We start from the raw sequence: 7835 nt of genomic DNA on the forward strand, positions 1-7835 counted from the left end.
AAATCAATTTTATATCTAATGCTAAGCAAAACGCAATAAAAATTCATGTTTTCAATCTTTGAAAATAATATATAATATTGCATACATACATAATGATAAAAATTCATAAATAATGATAATTGTTTTTGATATTTTATTAATAAAACTTCAATTATTTTAATTATAACAATTAAATTATTCTTAAAGTATTCTTATTAACATATGTAAAGAAAATAAGTATTTTATTCTTATGTAAAAAGATATATATATATATATATATATATATATATACTTTTTTTTACTATAAACTCAAAAAAGAACATAATTCTATTATTAATCATTCTAGGAGTATTATGATGTGCATTTTAAGAATTCCTGTCTAATCCATATATTGAATGTCTATAAAGGAATGACATCAGTCTCATATCAAACTATAATATGATTTCGTAATACAAATCTTAGATGCAATGTAGAAAGACAAAAAATTTTAATGTATACATACATAGTCCGCAAAACGAAGCAAGGAAAAATGAATGATTATATAGTTTTGTGCGTCGTAATTCTACTATTATAATTTGCTTTATTGCTTTATATAAAATAAAAAAAAAGATCATTCTATTCAATAAAAATCGGTATACCACAATATATTTCAAATTAATTTTTTAGTATTTTTTAGTATCGATCGATTTCCAAAAATTGCATTTAAAGAATATGCATATCCTTTGTATTATATATGTATTATATATTATATGTATTATCTTTATCGAAAATCTTAATTTTTATTTTTTATTAGTCTATATCAATAAAAAGTATTTTATTTATAAATACATATATCGATCAAAAATTTGATCAATTGATAATTTTAATACAACTCGTTTTTAATTTCTGATTTTGGTGCAAGAAAATTTAATTCACTTAAACTTACAGAATATAATTCGTTTAATTACAGTTAAAGATTGATAATTCTGTCACTAGATTCGATTTTATCCATTAATTTTTTTATGTTCTGTGTCAGCAAAGGATCTACATAATTTTTTCCCGAGTATTCACGCGACAATTTCGCAGGGTACATTGCATATTAATGATATAGACACTTATAAAAAGATCATGTATTTAATAGTGACAAGTACCAGCTATACTAGGCTACCATATTTCATAGGGGCGTCTGATAGGGCGACTTTATCTAGCGCGACGCGCTGCAAAATTATTTCCGCTTCGTCGAGACACGCGGTAGACACGTCTGGCTCGATGACACCTTCTTTAATATACTTTAATTTCTAATTTGTCTGCATTACTACAATTACGACTATAATCAAATGCAATTATATTAAAATTGTTTCACATATATTACGTAATATATCAATACATGAGTTTATCGAAGAATATTCATATATTCTATAATTTATGAAATAAGATCTTTTATTCATATAAACATATATTTATGTATATATAAAAAGATAAACATTGGAAAAATATATCTTTTAATAAAAACATCATTTTATTAGATTTCGTATTATCTACATATACTTGATAACGATCTACTTTGAACGGAAGATTTTTTTCAAACGAATCTGGTCACGTGAGAGAATCTTATGTTTACAATCTTGCAAAAAATTTAATATCATTTACTAGATTATCATTGACGATAGAAGAGCCAACCAGTGCAAACGAGAATTATTACGCGAAGAATTATAATTTCCTAAACATTATATTTCTTAAATATTAATATTTAATAATTTAAATGATAATAAATATCCGAACACATCTAGGTAAGTATATGTTATAGAGTTATATGTATAATTATCGCTGTTGAATTATTACATAACAGAATTTAAAGATTCTTAAACAAAATGCTTTGTTACGCTATTGGTAGCGTATAAAAAAACAAGATAATTTATTTTTTTCTTGCGCAAGAAATCATAAAAATCATTACAAATCATCAACACTTTGCAGCAATAATAATCTTAATAATCTATATCTACTATTTTTTTATTTTGATTTTTAAATTTCGCTAAGAAACATTAAAAAATTAGAAATAATTATATAATAATAAAATACATTAAAGAAATTTACAGCAAATAATAAATATTTAAAGAATAATTTATTAAAAATATATATATATATATATATATATATATATTTATTAAAAATTTTAGTGAATCTTTATTTGAGAAGCATATTACCTAAAAATTTTGAATATATAAATTTATTCGCAAAGATTTTTCTCAAATTTATTCCTTTATCGAAGTGAGTATAAAAGCAAAGCGTAAAAGATATAATTTTTACATTTCACTAACAATAAGAGTAAATAAAGCGGTTAGATATAATCTCAGATTATTTCTATCAAGTAACAAAGAGAGCGTTGTACTTTTCCGAGCGTAAGTTTGGTTTTACCGGCGAGCTGTTTTACGTGCTCGTTCGAGAGTCGTATGTCTTGTGACGTCACGAGATTGTGGCAACATTGCGAAAAATCATGCAGCGTTGTCAGACTTCTCCATGTGCCGGAAATTCAAAGCCTTCTTTCCTTACTATGTAGATTTGTATAAGTTATTTATTTCTCAAATATTCAATGATTTAAATAAAGACTTTATTATTCTCGTACATACATATACATTTTTTATATTTTTTAATCGGTTTTAATTAATTTGAAAAATGTATCAATCAAAAGAAACTCATCGTAGTTTTATAATGAAAGTATCTTCAGTATAATTCGATTGTAAAGAACAGTACGTTGCTCAGAACGGATAATATCATTTTGTCACGTCACAATATACGCTAGCCAGAGAAAATCAATCCGACGCTTCTCTACTAACCTTTTGCCTGAAAAGCGTCGCGTTCGTTACTATCCAAATCAAAAACACTAGGTTCTTCAAAGGTCCATTGCGATATTGACCCGAGGTTGCGTTAGGTTATTTCTGCTAAGGTTCATGTACCTTTTCAGATGAACATTCAAATTTTTGTAAGTGTATTTTTAGTTTTTTTCTCTATATAATATGTATTACACGTATATTACAAAAAATATTATTTTGTAAATCATCTGACTGTCCTTGACCTCATTGGTAGTCCAAATAGTTAATATTATGTATTGTATACATATATAAATGTTTGGCCCTGGCTGTTTTAATTTTATAACTGTTTAATTGTGAAATTAATAAATAAAAGAAATGTTTCTTAGATTAATATAATATTTAAAATAAAATTAAGATTTGTAGATTTCTAAATATATATTTTATATACAAATACAATTTTGTAGCTATTCTTTGCGAAGGATATTAAATTTTATTCAAATATTTAATACAATTATGATTTAATTAATAAAATAACAAATTTTATCTAATTATTAAATCTAAATATTTCTATTTCCAATAGAAGAATATAAGAAAAATATGCTTAATTTTTTTTTATCAATGGGTCAAATCAAAATGGCAACGACCCAGAGAGTTCGCGTGACGAGAAATCGTCAGGAATACGAACAATCCTTTAAATCAACCCCCATACAGTGTTTACCGTTCGAAATGGACCAAGGGAAGAGGATATGCGCGCGATATACGACCTAATTCAGTACCCTACTGATAACGATGACGTCACGATAGCTCGTCTACTTGTTACTAGTCACGGACGCTACGTGACACGAGACTAAACTGTAGAGATGAGCAGGATGATAATGGTGCTACTCTATATTACGTTATGTGTTACGTTATTCCTCGTGACACAACATGCAGTCAATTTATTCTCTCGTTAATATTTTATTATCCATTCGATTCGTTTGACAAAAATATGATGTTAATTACCATTCAGCATGAGCTTTCAGTATTCCGTTTTCATGATTTATTTTATCCTTAGTTTCTATGTTTATATATAAGAATAAAACTTTTGAAAGTAATAAGCTAAATAACTAGCATCGATTTAAGTCGAAGACACGCGAAACGTGAGAAAATGAAAGTAGCGGCGGGTTGCTTTTAAATCGATCAACCAACAGCAATAAGAGTCGCCAAGAGAACGGGGACCAGTTGTCTCTCTATCGTCGTTCTTTCGTTGGCATCACAAGATTGCGCGATGATGTCATGTATTCGGCCGAGTTTATGCGTGTTTGTAAACAGGCAGAGAGAAAAAGAGAAATAGTTCAGAAAGATGAACAAGGATGGAATAAGGAGTGGGAGTAAACATGAAGGAGAAAGGGGAAACGAGAAAGAAGCGAGAGGGGAGAAAAAGTGCCTTGTGTCAGGCACCTTGCCGTTCTGACTGCGCAGCATCTCGCTTATTTCTCGTACGCCTTCGTCGAGGTTCCCTACGCAGCGTCGCTCATCTCGTTTTCTCGTACACGAGCGTGACGTCATGCTGCAAGTTGCATAGGAGTAACTGAACGAGGAAAGGGGACCAGAGGGGAGCAGTTACGTGGGGATATAGAACGAGCAAACGTGCGCGCGCGCACCAGAAAACCGCAGCGTCGATGGATTTGCTGTTACCTGCATGGAGTGGCTGCATGCAGAATACACGCGAGGTGACATCGTCGTATGTAGTCGTTGGTAGCTGATTTTCCCTCTTCCCTTCGTTCACCTACCTAACCTCTCGACAGAACATAACCGGTTCCGCGCCGCGTGCAAACTCCTTCCATCCTCCTACCCCTCGACTGTCTCTTTCCTTCTCGTAGTTTCTTTTCTTTTCATACAAACCTATCTCTCTTCTTCTGAACCGTTCCGACCTCCCCCACTCGTTCTTTCTCACTTTTCTTTCTCGTGTTTCATTCTCGCTTCCTCCTTTTTCAAGTACTATACTCAAACGATCGAATTAATCGTTGGCTGCTCGTCTACTGCTATTCGACAGTGTTGCATTTTATATGCTTTTCTCTCGTTCTCTTTCGTCACTGATGTACAACATATATTCAAACATTAACACAGAGACCGATTCCGCGGTCATCCAGCGGGATGTGCTACTTTATGCCGTATGTCTTTTTTTTTCTTCTTTCTCTGTCTCGTTTGTGCGATTCGATATACAGCTTTCCGCTACGCTATAGTTGCTGCCTCGGTCAATATCACATCGTTTTCTGACTACGCGCACTGCGCGTTAATACCATACAATTCGCGGTCTCGTTTTTAGTATAGGTTAGATCAGTCTGGTCATATACCTGTTTCTGCTACAAAGATGTGATATCATCTTGCCATAAATTTTGTTAATAAATAATTGATAGAAAGATCAAATATCGATATATCAAAATAAATGTTTTAAAATATATGAATATATATGAATGATAGAAATTATGCATGAATGATAAGTTATTTTAATCTAACTTCGTTTTTCATATGGTTTTATTTTAGATGGAAAATGGAAAATTTTTTGCATCTATAATGTATTTTTCGAAATATATCTTTAAAAATAACAAATATGTTATTTATCATGCTAGAAAATATTACAATGAAAACATTAATATAAAAGATAAAAAATAGTTTGCAAAACTCTATAAGAATTTTTATAGTTTCAAGAAAATTTCAACAGAAAACAGTTAATCAAATATATATTTTTAAAAATCATGTATATTGTGATAATTGATTACCTATATCATTTATACGAAAGGAAGTTAAGCTTATTTCGATATTAATACTTTATATTTTTTTTCATTATTACATATATTAAATTTTGATTTATAATAAATATATATTTATAAATATAATATAATAAATATTTAAATATATATATATATAAATATATATTTATATATATATTTAAATAAATTTCTTACTTTTTTACGATCACTCACTGGCAGAATTAAAAATGCATATATAAATATTTACATTTTATTTTATATTAATGTTATTTTAATATGTTAATTTAATTTATCAAAAAAACTATCATTTCATTAATATGTAAATGTGATTCTTGAAAAACTATCGAAACTATCAATTATCGAAAAAATTGGAATCATTCTTATGCATTTTTTGTTCCTCATAACTCTATTTTTATGTGATATGACATACATATGTATATATAATAGCTATTGCAAAGGCGACAGCGGGGCAATGCCACGAATCGTGGCCCACGACGGAGACGATATATATCGACGATATCTATGCGCATATTGTACCGGACGGTTAATGGCGTGATGGCGTGACATCGGTGCACATTGCACACGTACACTGCGAATGAGACGAACGGAATGGAACGGAACGGAACGGAACGGAATGGAACGGGATGGAACAGAATGGAATGGAACGGAACGAAATGAAACGAAATGAAAGACCGGAACGCGATGTCGCGTGTCCTATGTTGCATTCGCGTGTGTCGCAAATATTATACGCGATTCTTCAATTAAATGCTTTAGTACATGAATATATTTGTATATCGTTTTGCTTCTTCGTTTTTCTTTCTAAAGTTTAACTCTTTAACTCTCACAATCGCTATATGTGATTATTACTTTATGCTATATTACGCGAGATTAGACGAATTTATTATACATAAAAGCTATACAAAGACTATAAATCTCAGAAAAAGAATGTACAACAATTATTTTTTTGATGTATTGCATTTTATCTTATATATATTGATTAATGTAAGTATTTATGTACGAAGAAAAAAACCACAGTCAGTGTGAAAAATGAATATTTTTAATTTCCATATAATACATATTGTGCAAATGTATAATCTAAAAAAAAAAACATTTAACAGCTATTGAATGAAATGGATAAAACATTGTGTATATTCTTTTATCAAAAACTCGTGAAAAAACATTTTATAATGAAGTGATTATATTTTTTACAGAAAGAAATAAAGAAATAACAGAAAAAAACAAAAATTTTAGGACATATTTTATATTAATATGTTAATATTTTTATTTTTGATTTTTTACAATCATATATATATTATATATATATTAAAAAAGCTTTAAATTTAAACTTTTAATTATCATACATAACTTACACTATTTTTATGTTAATTAATAATCGATTTTATATTTTTAAAACTCTTTCTTAAATATTATTACATACTATATGATTAATTTCTCTATATGTAATAAATTTATATTATACATCAAACAATTAAAACAAGTTTTATTATTAATTAAAGATAATATAAAAAAATTAATTATATATATGTTAAAATAAGATTTAATATTAATATCTTTTGTAAATAATAATAATTTTGTATTGTTTTTTTTAATTTTAATTTTTTTCACATTTTTTAAATTATTATTCTAATTTGTTATTAATTAATTATTAATTTAAAATATTATACTTAATTACAGGAAGAAGTTCTTTTTATTAAAATGGAATAATATATTTTTTGTTTTTTATTTTTTATTTCGATTATTTAATGTATATTTATCTGATATTAATAATAATAGTCTCGTATATAATAAACGAATGATCTATTATTTATTAATGAAATGTCTAAAGATTTTTTTTCAATCACTTTTTTAATATTACTATTCGATTTGATCTTTTTCGAAAACAACATCATATACATTGACAATGTGTCTGTGTATAACTTTTACACAACCATCAAAAACAAGGCGTGCAACTGCACAGCTGTACAAAGACGAACTGCCATGAAACTCGATCATCTTCTTATTAGTGGGCTAAGGAAGCGGATCGACGCAAAATTTAAAAAGTCAACGGGCCGATTATCCGCGGCTGAATCTTCATCAGATATGGAAAAAAAAAAGGGAAATGAGAGAATGTTAGTTCGCTTTGCACCCTCTTCTTTGTTTCGAGACACAGCGCCATTAAAGCCATACGAAGAAGAAACACCTGACGATGTCAGGCGGACGAACGGCCCGCGTACCAACATGCATACTTGTGGCAGGTGAATCGAGTCAGGTGCCCCAGCAGATGGGTACCTTTACTAGAGAAAGCGTTATAAAA

At 28.8% G+C, this 7835-nt stretch overlaps 1 protein-coding gene and 1 long non-coding RNA gene across 2 annotated transcripts in view; one reads left to right on the plus strand and one right to left on the minus strand.

Annotated features, from left to right (window-relative positions):
• LOC108001145 (uncharacterized protein PF3D7_1120600-like) overlaps window positions 1-7835 on the minus strand; it is a 74252-nt gene that overhangs the window by 45892 nt on the left and 20525 nt on the right. The gene's annotated exons all lie outside the window — the stretch shown is intronic.
• Window positions 1776-6766, plus strand: LOC133666853 (uncharacterized). The gene is made up of 2 exons (XR_009831608.1): window positions 1776-4491; window positions 5969-6766. It is a non-coding gene; the product is annotated as an uncharacterized LOC133666853 (long non-coding RNA).

Source organism: Apis cerana, linkage group LG10, assembly GCF_029169275.1.
Source record: "Apis cerana isolate GH-2021 linkage group LG10, AcerK_1.0, whole genome shotgun sequence".
NCBI classification, from domain to species: Eukaryota; Metazoa; Arthropoda; class Insecta; order Hymenoptera; family Apidae; genus Apis; species Apis cerana.